This window comes from Petaurus breviceps, unplaced genomic scaffold (genome assembly GCF_028583685.1).
Source record: "Petaurus breviceps papuanus isolate PSGF00001 unplaced genomic scaffold, PetGlider_PUasm1.0 90849, whole genome shotgun sequence".
Lineage (NCBI taxonomy): Eukaryota > Metazoa > Chordata > Mammalia > Diprotodontia > Petauridae > Petaurus > Petaurus breviceps.
The window spans coordinates 13,194,010-13,209,586 of NW_027187361.1; positions in this window are offsets into that span (position 1 = coordinate 13,194,010).

Consider the following 15,577-nt stretch of genomic DNA (forward strand, 5'->3'; position numbering starts at 1 on the left):
TGGTTACCACTTACCAGTCAGAGGGCAGCTCTGGAGTTATGAAGATCTGAGTTTAAATCCAGCCTCAGACACTTACTGATCCTGGACAAGTCACAACCCCGTGTGCTTCAGTTTCCTCATCTGTAAAATGAACTAGAGAAAGAAATGGCAAATCACTACAGCATCTTTGCCCAAAAATCCCCAAATCAGTTACAAAGAGTCAGACATGACTGAAAAATGACTGAACAATAACAGAATACTAGTCAGACTTTTTTTATGCTTTTCTCCTCTTTCATATTTTTCCCTTTGCCCCACCAACTCTGTTCATCAACATTTATAGTCTTTCATAGAATTTCAAGTTAGAAAGCACCATAGAGGTTATTTTGCCTAATCCATTCATATTACATCCATTGAATTAAGGTCCAGAAAAGCTAGGTGGTTAGTTCCAAGTCATATGTGTAAATAAGGCACAGAGTATTCCAATCCACATATTTTAATGTCAAGTCCAGTGTACTTGACACCATAAAACTCCTTCCTATTTATCATGAACTAGCTCAGGCTCTTCTTTCTTTGCCTCCTCCAAACAGAACTCTCACTCCTTGAACGTCTCATATTTCTTTGCCTGTACATCTTTAAAACACCTACTAGCTTTTATTTTGTATGAATTAGCCTTATTTCTCCTTCTGGGTTCTAAGCTCCTTGAAGATACAGATCATGAGTTATTCATCTTCCCATCCCTCAAACTGCCTAGCTCAGTGATTTTCACACATGTTGGGTACTTGAGAATGTTTCTTGCACTGAATTTTATCAAAGAGAATAAAATCTAACTGCCTTTTTAGTCTATGAGGACATTTAACTGTTATAACTACCAACATAACATTGCTTTACTTATGTTCTTAAAAAATAATTGTGCTTTGGGAAATCACATTGTGGTTACTTCAGAATGTTAGCTTAAGAATAAATAAGCTATAGTGGTGGGGTTTATCTTTGATTGATTGGTTTTGCTTTATAAAATAGGTTTTGGCTCTGAGCTATGCTAATACATGCCAGCTCCTCACCTCTCAGAGTCATTAGTATTTCAGGAACACTTTTCTGCTTCAAGTCAAGATATTTACTTACGGTAATGTGATCCCTTAGGTATTGTAGTGAGCTTTGACATTGAAATGTATAAATATATTGATTTGAGTCATATTTTAAGTCTTGAGCAGCCTGCAGTTTTCTCCCAAGCCCCAAATAAGTTCAGTCCTACTGTACTCAGATTTTTGTTTCAGCCCAGAATTTTTGTTTCAAAAACCCAGAACAAACTATCACTTCCAAGACAGAAAAAGCTAGTGTCTTAAGTAAGCTACCCTTCTTTTTCAGAGAGGCTAAGTAACTTTCCCAAGATCATGCATGTAGTAAGATACACAGCCAGTAAACTGAGTGAATTTTTTGCTGTTGTTTGCCTTGAATGTTTTTCTGTCTTTTTCCTTAGGAGAAATGCATTTAGCCACCCAGTGAGCTGAGCTCATACCCCATCATGACTTGCTTCTTGCCCTGTCCAAATGAAGAAACTTAACTGAGCTAGCTCTTCTAACCATAATGTGAGGATGTTATTATCTGCCTTAGGCAGGCTCTATGGAATAAAAAATATAATTATAAAATTATTAGCATATTGGTTGCATTTCACAAAATGAATGAACAGGGTAAAAATTGTATCAGTGATCAACAACCCTAAGCAATCTTTTTTTCAAGTTTTAGGGAAAACTTCATAGAACCATAAGCTTAAGGGAGACATTTGCTCCCCACAGGACACCATGCTGCCTCTCTCAGAATCAGTTAGAATTTTAGCTCACCTAAAGGCCAAGGTTGAAACAATGAAATTGGAAGAAAATGGAGTTATATTTGAAGAAAAAGATAAACTCCTATTGTGTTATATTACACACACATACACACACTCTCTGTGTACATATATATACATATACATACATACAGAGAGAATATATATAACATAATATATAACAATTATATATACAGAGATACAAAAACACATATGTATATGATATATGCATATATGTACAATGATATTGTGTGCATGAATTATATATAGACTATGTTTCCAAAGTTTTGGAATAAACTGTATATGTATAAATAAATAAATTTAAATGTATTATATAAGGACATACATACATATGTATGTATAGGTATATATATGCATAATTTAAAATATCAGCAGCTATATGGTACAGCAAATAGAACTCTGGTCCTGGAGTCAGAAAGACTTTAGTTTAAATCTGGCCTCAGATAGTTATTAGCCAAGTGTGACCTTGGGCAAATCATTTAACTTCTGTTTGTCTCCATCTAATCAACTGTAAAATGGGTATAATAATAGAACCTGTCTCTTAGAGTTGTTGTGAGGAGCCTACTGGCTGGCACGTAGTAGATACTGGAATGTTAGCTATATTGAGAAACAAGTAAGGCAATTTTTAACTATGTAAGCTCACAGAGAGGAGGTGTGGCACAGTGGGTAAAGAGATGGTAAGTATTAGAGTCAAAAACATGGGATTTCAGACTCTGTCCCTATTATTTCCAATGTTACCATGGCCAAGTCACTTAACCTCTCTAAAGTTGAAGGAAGTAAACTGAATTATATATTTCTTATTCACAGAGAGGTCCTGAATATCAAATTCTTTTGCATTGACATTGATCGTCATAGGCATTGTCATTTTCAAATTTGGCCTCTTTGTTTATTAAATGCCACCACTTATGTAATCTGATTTAAAAGCTTTCAACAGAAAATTCTGTCTTCTTGCAGTGTTGCCCTTAGTCAGTCCTTACTTTTAATGGTATCAGGATGTTGTTTGGCTTTACTGAATTGCTAATGTCATTGCCAAATGTAATTGCTATTCTCTGCTATGTTCATAAAATGTATTAAACACATTCTTGCAGTGATCTTGAAAGGAGACGATCCACACCCAAGATCAATATTACCGCCATATTAATTGGCTTTGTTTTAAAGCAGCAAGTACATCTTTCCACAGTTGGCAAAAAGAATTCCAACTGCTCTGAATAAGTATCCCTTGCAATCAATATTAATCAATTTCAAGTAGTTTGCTTGTTGAATTTTCAAGGACACCAAACAATCCTTGGGGCAAATTCTCTGCTTCACAAGCCAAACATTCAGTTATTTAGAAAGTGAATGTTGTATATTTTCCCTTTGTGTTTTGTACTTGACCTTTAGAATAAAATTGCCTTGTATTTGGACAACGGTGTTGGACTTTCAAGCTCTTGGGGGTAATAAGGATTGGTTAAAATGCCCATTCCATCCTGTAGAGCATTTAAAATTGCCAAATATATTGTAGTTTACACCAAATATTGAATGATCCATTGTGGTTTATTAACTTCACATGCAGTGAGTTTTTCTTTCCTAATTTAGGATGTGTCCTATCTGATTAAAAAGAAGTGGCTGACCCTAGTTCTTTTGGCCTTGGCTATATCTATGTGATCAGATGTTTGATAATTGATTAGACAGGCAGTGTAATTATATGACCTACTGATTAAAATTCCTTGAGGTCCAGATTTATTTTATTTCTGTCTGTTTATTACTAACCTCTACCATAGTGCCTGGAATATAATAGGAACTTAATAAATCCTTATTATTTGATTAATTGATTGATAACAAAATTTACTGAGCTTATAAAATAATAGATCTTTGAAGGAAATGGGTCATTCAAGAAAGTAAGGCGTCCTCAGATTTATAAGTAGCTTGGAGAGAAAAGAGATTGTGTCCAAGGTGTCAGGGGAGGCACTAGCAATTGGGAAAAATCAGGAAAAACTTAAGGTAGTACTCAAACTGAGTTGAAGAAAACTAAGGATTCTGAGAAAGATCTGGAAAGAGAAATACATTCTAGCTATGGGAGAGAGACAATGCAAAGGAATAGGCAATAGAATGTCATAGGGCAGGGACAGTATAAGGACCAGTTTTCTGGGTTATGAAAGGCATAAAGCAGAATAATATACAATAGGGCCAGAGGATAGATTTGAGCCCAGTTGTAAAGACTGTTAATGTTAAATAGAGTAATATATATTTGATCCTAGAAGTAATAGGAAAGCCTTGGAATTTTTTGAGTAGGCGTGTGACCTGGTTAGATCTATACTTAGGAAAATCACTTTGGTTGCTGTGCAGAAAATGGTTTAGAGACAAGGAGAAATAGGGAATGGGATCAATGAGGAAGCTATTGTAATAGGTAATGGTTAATTAAGATAGTAACTGAATAAGCAGAGAAAAGGGAGGATGTGAATGATGTTGTAGAGGTAAAATTGATAATACTGGGTAATTGAACATAAGAGAATGGACAAGTGGTAGTACCACAGATAGAAACAGTATAACTAGAAAGGGGAGATGTTTGGGGAAATATAACTTAGCACATATACCAGTTAATGCCGTGACCTCCTTTTTGCCCCTTGCTGGGGCCCACAAAAAGGATCAGCTTGCATTAGTTTGCATAAATTCCCTGAGTTGTTTTGGGATGCCATTTCCCAGCAGGCACTATCTGGGAGAGATTGAATCATGTCTCTATCAGAAAATATTGGCCAGAAGTCAAGGGTGCTGTTAACCCAGTATGGCAATTTCCAGCTTCCTCTCACAGGACTCTAACTTCCTGTCAATATCTCTGTTGCTAGTGATGATGCTAATGATTACCACCCTCCTGCTCCCAACTCTTGCTGTGGGTGATGCCCACTCTGCCCTTCCCCTGCCCCCAGTCTTTAGCTGTATATAAGATGGAAAAGAAAATAGATCCAAGAAGACTTCAGATCATCTCTAATGACTCCCAACCTCCCAGTGTGAATAAGATGGAATTCACTTAGATCATTAAAAGAAGAGAGCTTTCATAGTCCTTTCATCTTCCAAGTGGAAATTTGATAAGACCTTCCTTCAGTGCCAGTTGTGATGCTGGCACAGATGTGAAGAATAAAGTCAATAATCAAAATCATAGTTTTGTACTGTACTTCCTACTGACATTTTTGCCAGCTGGGGCTATTATGGAATGGCAGAAAATACTGGCAACAACAGTGCTGAAAATAATTCAAACCTCTAATATAGGAGATAGTGTAAATAAAACTTAGAGCTCCAAAACTGTCATATATTTGGATCCATTATTCACAGAAAAATTTGCTCTTAATTATACTTGTTTTTCTGCAATTAGCACAACTATGATGATCATAAGTTACTGTGTTGAACCAAATATAGGTTTCTGTGTAATATAGGCCACATTTTCTAAAATGAGGTTTTTTTGAGAGGAGAAAAGAAGCATATGGACACATGTGTAATACAGTATACATATGTGTATATGCACATACATGTTTGTAGGTGTACACATAAGATAAGATTATGTGTGTACATGTGTATATGTTTGTTATGTGTGTTTGTCTACATACATGCACACAATGAAAAATAAATATTGAAATTATGTAAGAGAAGATTGAGGAGGGGTAGGGTTATCTGTTGAAGTTCAGTAACTCATTTATACAACTGGAGCTTCTTAGTTTGGCTAGATAAAAAGGAAATGAGATTCTTGGGTTTGCAACAGTAACTTTAAGAAATTACCACTGGAGTAAGAGCACTGGCCTAGTGTTGGGATGACCTGGGGATCGAATCTGGGCTCAGTTACTTAGCACCACACCCAGAAATAACTGGCCGTGTAAACTTGAACAAGTTACTTAACCCCAATTGCTTATTTAAAAAAAAATTACCACTAGCAAATTAGAGACTTACATCCCAAATCAAGGAGAGGAAAATTCTGGTTGGGACCACAAAAAATGTCATATGTAACTCCTATCTCTTGCTAAGGGAGATTTAAGGTAAAGTAGACAAAAATCAATGGGAACACAATTATATACCAAGTTTTTGGGTAACCCATTTTTTGGGAGGAAGGAAGTGGGATGAGAAGCAGAGACATTATTCAGCTTCATGCAATATTTAAAGCCATTGGAGGAACAGAAAATTTTGTTTTTACATACTGAACAAACAAACAGGAGACTAGATTCATATTTCAGCCATTGTCATTAAAATGTTTGTGTCTAAATAAATCAAAAGGTATATTGAGTAACAGAATACTAAATTTGGGATCAGGAAGACCTAGATTTGAATCTTGGCTCATTGAGCCTCAGTGCACTCGTCTGTAACATGGACATCATACCTGTGGTATTGACCTCAAAAGATTCTTATAAGAATGTACATAATTTACTTTGTGTAACAGAGCTTTTAATAGGAGTCTGAACCAAAACTTTTGATTTTTCTGAATGACTGCCAATGAATTAAACATTTTCATAGCCTGGATTAGATGGGACTTGAGAAAACTCTGGAAAGTCAAGGTATAATTAGAAAGAAGACAAAGATCGGACAGAGGTGAACTAACATGATCATGTTCTTTTGCATTGCCTTTTACTGGACCAAGTATGTAAAAATATCACTATTTGGAGGCAGAGCAAAGATGGTGGAGTAAAAGCAGGAACTTGCTTGAGTTCCCTCTCCAACCACCTCCAATACCTGTAAAATATGACTCTAAACAAATTTAGAATTTAGAATCCACAGCATGACAAAGATAAATAAATCTCCTGCTGAAGGCAGCCTGGCAGAGCGAAAGGAAGGGTCTATTGCACTGAGCTGGGAGAGGAACACAGTTCCACGTGAGTTGCACCAGCCCAGACCAGCAGCCCAAACAATCTGGAGCAGACTTCAGGAGAGTGAATCATTGGAAGTTGTAGTGGTTTCCAGATTTCTCAACCCATAAATACCAAAGAGAAAGTAAAAGAGAACTTTGTTGATCCTGGGTGAGAGAATAGCACAGTCCAGCCCCTTGGGCTGTGGAGGTGACAGCAGCTTAAACTGATGCCACTGCTGCTGCTTCCAGCTCCAGGTCTACAGATTGTAGGGGGACCAAGTGACTGTCCAGAGGGCATTTGCAAGAATCTCTCTGCTGGAGTTGAGGCAGGATTCTCTTGCTTTGCCCTGCTTGTATCTGGGTCACAGTCTTGGGTGGTGGTCCTTGGGTGAAGAGTTCTGGTGTGGCAGAACTTGTTGTGGCTGTGGAGAGAAATTCTTCCTCACAGGTCTGAGGCAGGTACTTGAAAGAAACTCTGACAATGGCTGTTCTGAAACCCCAGAAATTTGGGACACAGCACTCTCCACTCTGGAAGCAGATTTCTACCATGGCAAAGAGCTCAAAAGTCAAGTAATTGGCTGGCAAGATAATCAAACAGAGGAAGCACGATCAGACTATAGAATCTTTTTCGGGGGACAAAGAGGATCAAAACATAGAACCAGAAGAAGACAACAAAGTCAAAACTCCTCCATCAAGAGCCTCCAAGAAAAATATGAATTAGTAGCAGGCCACGGAAGAGCTCAAGAAGGATTTTGAAAATCAAGTAAGAAAACTAGAAGACAAGTTGAGGAGAGAAATGAGAATGATGCAAGAAAATCATGAAAAATTAGTCAACAGCCTGATTGAAATAAATAACACCTTCAAAAAATAAACTAACTCAAATGGCAAAAGAGGTGCAAAAAGCCAATGAGGAGAAGAATACCTTAAAAAGCAGAATTGGTCAGATGGAAAGGGAATTTCAAAAGCTCACTGAAGAAAATAGTTACTTCAAAATTAGATTGGAGTAAATGGAAGCTAATGACTTAATGACAAATCAAGATACTATAAAACAGATCCAAATGAATGAAAAAAAAAGAAAGGCAATATGAAATATCTCATTGGAAAAACCACTGACCTGGAAAATACATCCAGGAGAGATAATTTTAAAATTATTGGACTACCTGAAAGCCATCATCAAAAAAATAGCCTAGACATCATCATTCAAGAAATCATCAAGGAAATTTTCCCTCATATTTTAGAACCAGAGGGCAAAATTCAGATTGAAAGAATTCACCTATCACCTCTTGAAAAAGATCCCCAAAAGAAAACTCCTAGGAAGATCATAGCCAAATTCCAGAGTTCCCAGGTCAAGGAGAAATATTACAAGCAGTCAGGAAGAAACAATTTGAGTACTGTGGAAATACAATCAGGATAACACAAGATCTAGCAGCTTCTACCTTCTACATCAAAGGACTTGGAATATGATATTCTGAATGTCAAAGGAGCTAGGATTAAAGCCAACAATTACCTATCCAGCAAAACTGAGTATAATGCTTCAGGGGAAAATATGGTAATTTAATGAATTAGAGGACTTTCAAGCATTCTTGATGAAAAAACCAGAGCTGAACAGAAAATTTGACTTTCAAATACAAGAAGCAAGAGAAGCATGAAAAGGTAAATAGGAAAGAGAAATCATAAGGAACTTATTAAAGTTGAAGTATTTACATTCCTACATGGAAAGATGATATTTGTAACTCATGAGACTTTTCTCAGTATGAGGATAGTTGAAGTGATTATATATATATATGTATATATATGAATATATAGGTGGGTGAATGTGTGTTATGTATGCATGTGTGTATATGTGTGTACATGTATACATAGAGGGCACAGGTTTAGCTGAAGGCGAAGGGGTGATATAAAAAATAAAATAAAGAGGTGAGAGAGGAATATATTGGGAGAAGGAGAGGGAGAGAGAATGGTGTGGATTATAACATATAAAGGAGGCAGGAGAAGGCTATTACAATGGAGGGGAAGAACAGGGAAATAAAAGGGAATGAGTGAACCTTACATTGGATTTGTTTTAAGGAGGGAATAACATACACACTCAATTGGGTATCTTACTCTACAGGAAAGAAGGGGGGAAGGACATAAGAGGGGGATAATAGAAGGGAGGGGAAATTGGTGGAGATGGTAGTTAGAAACAAACTCTTTTGAAAAGGAACAGGGTCAAAGAAGAAAATAGAATAAATGGGGGCAGGATAGGATGGAGGGAAATATAGCTAGTCTTTCACAGTGTGACTACTATGGAAATGTTTTGCATTTGCATTACTACACATGTATAACCTACGCTGAATTGCTTGTCTTGTCAGTGGGGGTGGGTGAGGAGAGAAGAAGGGAAATTATTTGGAACTCAAAGTTTTAAAAACAAATTTCTTTAAAAAAATGCTTTTTATGTGCAACCAGGAAATAAAATATACAGGAAATGGGGTATAGAAATGCAATGTACAGGAAAGTAAGGAGGGTATCAGGGGGAATATAAGAGAGGTCAGACTGGGAGAAGGGGTATTCAGTATGGTTGTCATCTTGGGGTGGGGGGTAGGGGAGAGATGGAAAGAAAATTTGTAACTCAAAGTCTTGTGGAAATGAATGTTGGAAACGAAAACTAAATTTAAAAAAAAAAGAAACAGAAAAAAAAGAGTATCACCACTCTTATGAGCGTGACCCATCTGGGCAAGTGAACATTCCTGTCCCACCAAGAGGAGCAACCAGAATCATCTGATAGCAATGAGTCCATTAATGTAGAGGATGATTTTCTAGCAGCCATCAGAGTCAGATGGAAAAACTTGCACTAATTCCTTCACTTAATCATTCTTAGGATGACGGTCATCATCCCCTGTGCTTAATCACCTATTTCCCAAGCAAGTGATGTAAATTACTACTACTCCTACTAAAACTACTACTACCACCACCACGATTACCACTACTTCTAACTAATAGTAATAGATAATATTATGTATCTTTTTGTGGTTTGCAATGTGTGTTGTATGTGATTTCATTTGATATCACAACCACCCTGTCAGGGAATTATTATTATTTGCATTTTACTTAGTCTGAGAGAAATCACATCTCTTATCCAGGGTCACAGAGCTAGTAGAATTTGAGGTAGGATTAGAACACAGATTGTCCCAACATCTACACCACCTTAATGCTTTATTCCTATGACCTTTTTCCATTGCCCAATCCTATGGCAAGGAAACATGAGAAACATATTAAAAAACAAACTTCTCAATTCTCTCCCTTCAACTTGGTGACTGCAGGGGAGTAAGTGAAGAGTGAGACTTTGCCCTATGGGATAAATTGAAGTGGGGGAATTGATTGACATTTCTGACAGTTTTTGCTACTAGGGCTGCTATTGATCATATTCCTTGCATTCAATAATTAAATTGTTCTACTTTGTCAACAATATAAGGCCTGGGAGGACTGACAAAAATTTTCGAGTAATATTAAGCATGACACCCCAGCTTCCTCCATAAATATTCGAACAGAGATCTAAGAAGGATGCCAGACTAAGTAATGATGGGGAAATCAAAGGAGAAACCTCAGCTGGTCATTTTCCTAGCCCAAGATCACGAATTTTCCCCACAAGCAAGTTAGCAGCGAAGCAACTCTGGGGAGCGGGAGGGGAGAGTGGCCTGCAGAGAATTCACTTTGATCATAGAGAATTGTTGATAAACCTAGGTTTACACCAAGGGCCAGGCAGCTTTACTATCACTCTAATCTCATAGTGGCATATTGAATTCATACCATAGGCCCAGGCCAGGGGTAGGCGTATGATTCTGTCACTCTGATTCTGCAGAACATTTCAGCCACCAGACAGGGGCTAGGGACAGCAAATGTTTCCTGATGCTCCACTCTTAGTCAAATTTGCAGTTGTGTTACCTAAACTCGAAATGGGGGTGATTGAAAAGTCCAGCAAGGCAGGGATCAGACCCGGCCTTAGATGAGACTGTTTAGAACCCATTGAAAGTTTTCAACTCCGTGGCCTAATCTACTTCAAAGATCCTTAAAAACCAAAGCATTCAATATTGGCAGAAAACAGCAACAGAACCTTAAAGGCTACAAATCAGGAGCTGATCAAGCCTTAGCTTATTCTCTAGAAGTGCTCAGGGCCTAGCCCTAACAAAGTTTCATTATGGGAAGTAAGGCTGGAAAATTAAATCATTTAATAGCAATAAGCACCCCCTTTGTGCCAGGCTCTATGCTAAGCACTGGGGAGAGAAATTTAAATTAAAAAAAAAAGACTCTCACCTCAAAGAGTTTACAGTCTAATGGGGGAAGATACACAAAAGAAAAGCTGAAAAACATGGCAGTGAGGAGGGGAAAGGGATGATTGTATCTGGTGTGGGGGCATAATGAAAAATTCCAGAAAAGTCTAAAAACAGTATAGCTGGTGAAAAATATGGGGTAAATGTTTTGAGTCCCCTCTTTAAATAGAGGCACTAGAATCCATGAACCTGCCCTCCAAGCAAAGAATCTATTCAGAGAGCAGAGGGTACTGATGAGGTGTGAGTATCAGGCTTTCATCATGAGATTCCCCAATGATGAGTTTCTTGGAAAAGAATGTATGATGGAAAAATGAGTAACTAAAAGTTCACCTACTGTGAACAGCTCAAGACACAAACCTGGAAGAGGAGAATAACCACAAAATACTTTCAATCAAAGTTTCAGAGAAAAATAGCACGACAACAAAAAATCAGTTAGAATCACTTGAAGAAATGATGCAGAATATTTTTTAGAGTTTAAAATGATATATATGAAATGAAAGTGATAGAGAAAAGAATTGGAAATGAAATAAGACCTATGGAGAAAAAGATTTGGAAGGAGAATTCATAGTTTAACATAAGAGGAACCTTACCCAAGTAAGAATTCTTGAAATCAAAATAGATGAGGAGCTGACAGACTATAGCCCATGATGAAAACCTGACCTGGCTCCTTTTTTCACATGGTCTGCTAGCTATGAATGGTCTTGACATGTTAAAATAAAATGTTACTGTGTTTTAAAAATATTCTTAGGTCAAGGGCCATACAAAAACCGGCAGCAGGCCATATTTAACCCTTCAGGTTATAGTTAGCTAAACAATGAAATATGTCAAACAGAAGTGAATGCCTTCATGGGACAACAAGAGATATTAAAACAAAATATTGAAAAAATATAGGAATTTGTAAGGTATCTCTTATCAAAAACAACTGACCATGAAAACAGAAGTTATGACAAAAAAAGAAAAACCTGGACATCGTATTTCAAGAAACCATATACTTAGAGAATCCTAGAGAATCAAGTAAAAAACTACTTGAGACAATAAATAAATTTGGCAAAGTTGCAGGATATAAAATAAACCCAGATAAATCCTTGGCATTCCTATATATTTCCAATGAAATTCAACAGCAAGAGATACAAAGAGAAATCCCATTTAAAGTTATTGTAGACATTATAAAATATTTGGGAATCTACCTGCCAAAACAAACCCAGGACCTTTATGACCACAACTACAAAACACTTTTCACATAAACAAAGTCAGATCTAACTAATTGGAAAAATATCAATTGCTCGTGGCTGGGTCTAGCTAATATAATGAAAATGACAATTTTACCTAAATTAAATTATATATTTAGTGCCATACCAATTAATTTACCAAAAAAACTACTTTATAGAGCTAGAAAAAAGAGTAACAAAATTCATTTGGAAGAATAAATTGTTGAGAATATCAAGTGAATTAATGAAAAGAAATGCTAGGGAAGGTGGACTAGCTATACCAGATTCAATCTGTATTATAAAGCAGCAGTCATCAAAACTACTTGGTACTGGCTGAGGAATGAGTGGATCAGTGGAATAGGTTAGGCACATGAGATTCAGAAGTCAATGACTATAGTAATCTATTGTTTGATAAACCCGCAGACCCTGGTTTTTGGGATAAGAACTCACTATTTGACAAAAACTGCTGGGAAAACCGGAATATAGTATGGCAGAAACTGGGCATAGACCATTATCTAACACCACATACCAAAATCAAGTCTAAATGAGTGCATGTTCTAGGTACTAAATAATTTTTTTAATTCATTCAAAAGTAGGTTAGGGTCAAGTTGGAAAGGGATTTAAACGTTATGTAGAGGAGTTTATATTTGATCCTAAAGATAACAGGAATCCACTAGAATTTTTTGAATATACAATGACATGATCTGACCTGTACTTTAGAAAAATCACTTTGGCGGGTAGATGGAATGGAGAGAGGAGAGACTTCAGGCAGTAGTCCTTGTAGCCCAGGCAAGAACTGTTGAGGGTATCAATTGTGGTGGCTGTGTGAGTTGAGAGAAGAAAACAGATATGAGAGGGCAAGAAAGTAGGAGCAAAATGATTTGGTCATAGATTTGATACGTGGTTCAAAGGAGAATGAGGAATCAAGATAGATTAAGGATGTTAATTTGGAACCAGAAAGGATGGTAATGCTTTTGATAGAAATATGGAAGTTCAGAAGAGAGGAAGGAAAAAGATATTGAGATTCTCATATAAATGATGACCTATCCATGATTTCTCAGCCTATGTGACTCGTCCTATATCATGGAGCTCCAAAGGGCAGCAAGGATCTAAGTCACCAACCACTTCCCCAGAGTGTAGAGCTATTGAAGGGAATAGTACTACTCTGATCAGGGAGCTAGGGTTTGGGGAACAGAAGGAAGAATGGAATTTTCTCATCAGCATCCAGCAGTTTCTTCTAATTTCTACAGTAGATTATAGTTAAGTTATAAACAATTGGAGAGTGGAATGAAGGAGTGTTGGGTGATAGTAGATAAATATGGTAGAATTGGTTTGGAGACAAACACCAATGGTGTGCTGGAGCCAGCTCAAATGGGATTATGAGAACCAATCAAAAAGTGAGGCTTGATTTATTGTTTTGTTGATTGTTAGGCTTATTAAAATGATGGAGAAATGTTAATGTTGCACAGATTTTTTTTTCCTCACAGAACTGATTGTCAAACATTTACTTGCACACCTCGAGGTGAAACTGCATTGTTTTTATTTTTCCACCCTCTGATGGTTTGTAAGTGCCCATAGTTCATTTCATGGCCCCGCTTGAGTCTCCAGACCCCACTTTGGAGGCAGCTGTGTTGAATTACAATAGTCTAGAGAAGTGGTGCAATCGAGGAGGAAGGGATGGATATGGAAGATACTTCAGAAATAATTGATTGGATATGAGAAGAAAAAGAAAGGAAGAGCCAAAGATAACAACAAAGTTTTAAAGAGAATATGATAAGCTGGAAGGTAACCAGAGAAGGGTGGATCAGGGAGATGAAAGATATGAGGATGATACTATATAATACTAAGATAAGAAAATAAATGGGGATTTTTAGCCTGGAGAATTCTTGGGAAGAATCATGATAGCCATCTACAAAATTCTGAAGGATTGTCACATAGAAGAGGGATTAAGCTTGTTCTGCACAGCCCTAGGGGGCAGATCTAGGAGAATTAGCTTACTTTGTTGCCCCATCATATTGTTGACTCATCTTGAGGTTGGAATCCATCAACCTTCCTCCTGCCATCTTTTGCCTTGAATTCATTTCTAGCCATATCTGTTGCAGTCTTTACTTGTGCAGTTAATTTAATTCTAGTGCAGTTGGCATTTGCGATGATTAAAATTTGTGTTAGCTTTAGCTCACCATTTTAACTTGTCTAAATTTCTTTGAATCCCAATTCTGTCATCTAGTGTATTAAGTAACTACCTATGCAGTTTCATCTTCAAATTTGATATATATGTCATGTCTGGATTCAGGTTGCTAATAAAAATTTTAAAAAAGAGAAGACGGCCAAGGACAGAGTCCTGGGATTACCCTCCTCTGCACACCTAGACACCATTCCATTAATCATTATTGTCTGGGGTCAGTCAACAAGCTACAAATACATCTAACTCTACTATCCTCCAGTTCACATCCTTCCATTTTGTCCAGAAGGATGCCACAAGGGACTCACAGTTTTTATAGCAATTCTCCTGAATTAATATCTTACCACAGTCATAAGCTGCAAGAATTATTAACATCATACTCATATGGATATAATGGAGAGAGTTTTAAATGATCTTTCTTACCCTATTTGAAATCCCATCAGCTCCCATGAGTTCAACTTAATGTGGATGACTCCCAGAGCTATGTATCAAATCTAATTTAAAAAACAAACACAATATTTAAGTATCTATCCTTTGCAGGGTTCAGATCCTAAACAAAAATATTCTCTACTTTGAAGGAGCTTACATAAAATTAATTTTGAAACACAAGGTCTAAGCGATTATTGTTTAAGTGATTTGTTCAGATGCTGGATTTTTATTTTTAATTTTTGTTCATTTTATTTATAATTTATGGAATAAGATAAGTGCTTGTGTAACATATTTTAATAAAAAGATGATTGTACATGAAACTGAACATATATTATACATAAATTGATATTCCTCTTAAGTGTATGATCAAATTATTATGTAAATTTTCTTTGTCCCTTTTTCTTCACTTCCCCTTCCTAAAGATGACTATAATTAGATAAACATATGTGCATATGTATATACATATGTGTGAGTGTGTGTAATCATTCCATACATACTTGTATTTTTCAGTTGTCTATCTGGAGTCAGAGAGTGTCTTCCTTCATATGTTCCTTGTAGTTAATTTAAGTATTTGTATAAGTCAAAATAACTTATTCATTCAAAGTGTTCTTAAAACAATATTGCTATAACTGTATCAATGTTCTCTTGGTTCTGCTGTTTTCACTGGTCAGTATCTCATGAAAGGCTATCCATGTTTTTTTTCCCTAAAATCATCAAGCTCATCATTTCTTATAGCACAATACTATTCTATTACCATCATATACCACAAGGTGTTCAGCCACTGCCCAATTGATTGGCATCCCTGCAATTTCAAGTTCTTTGGCACCA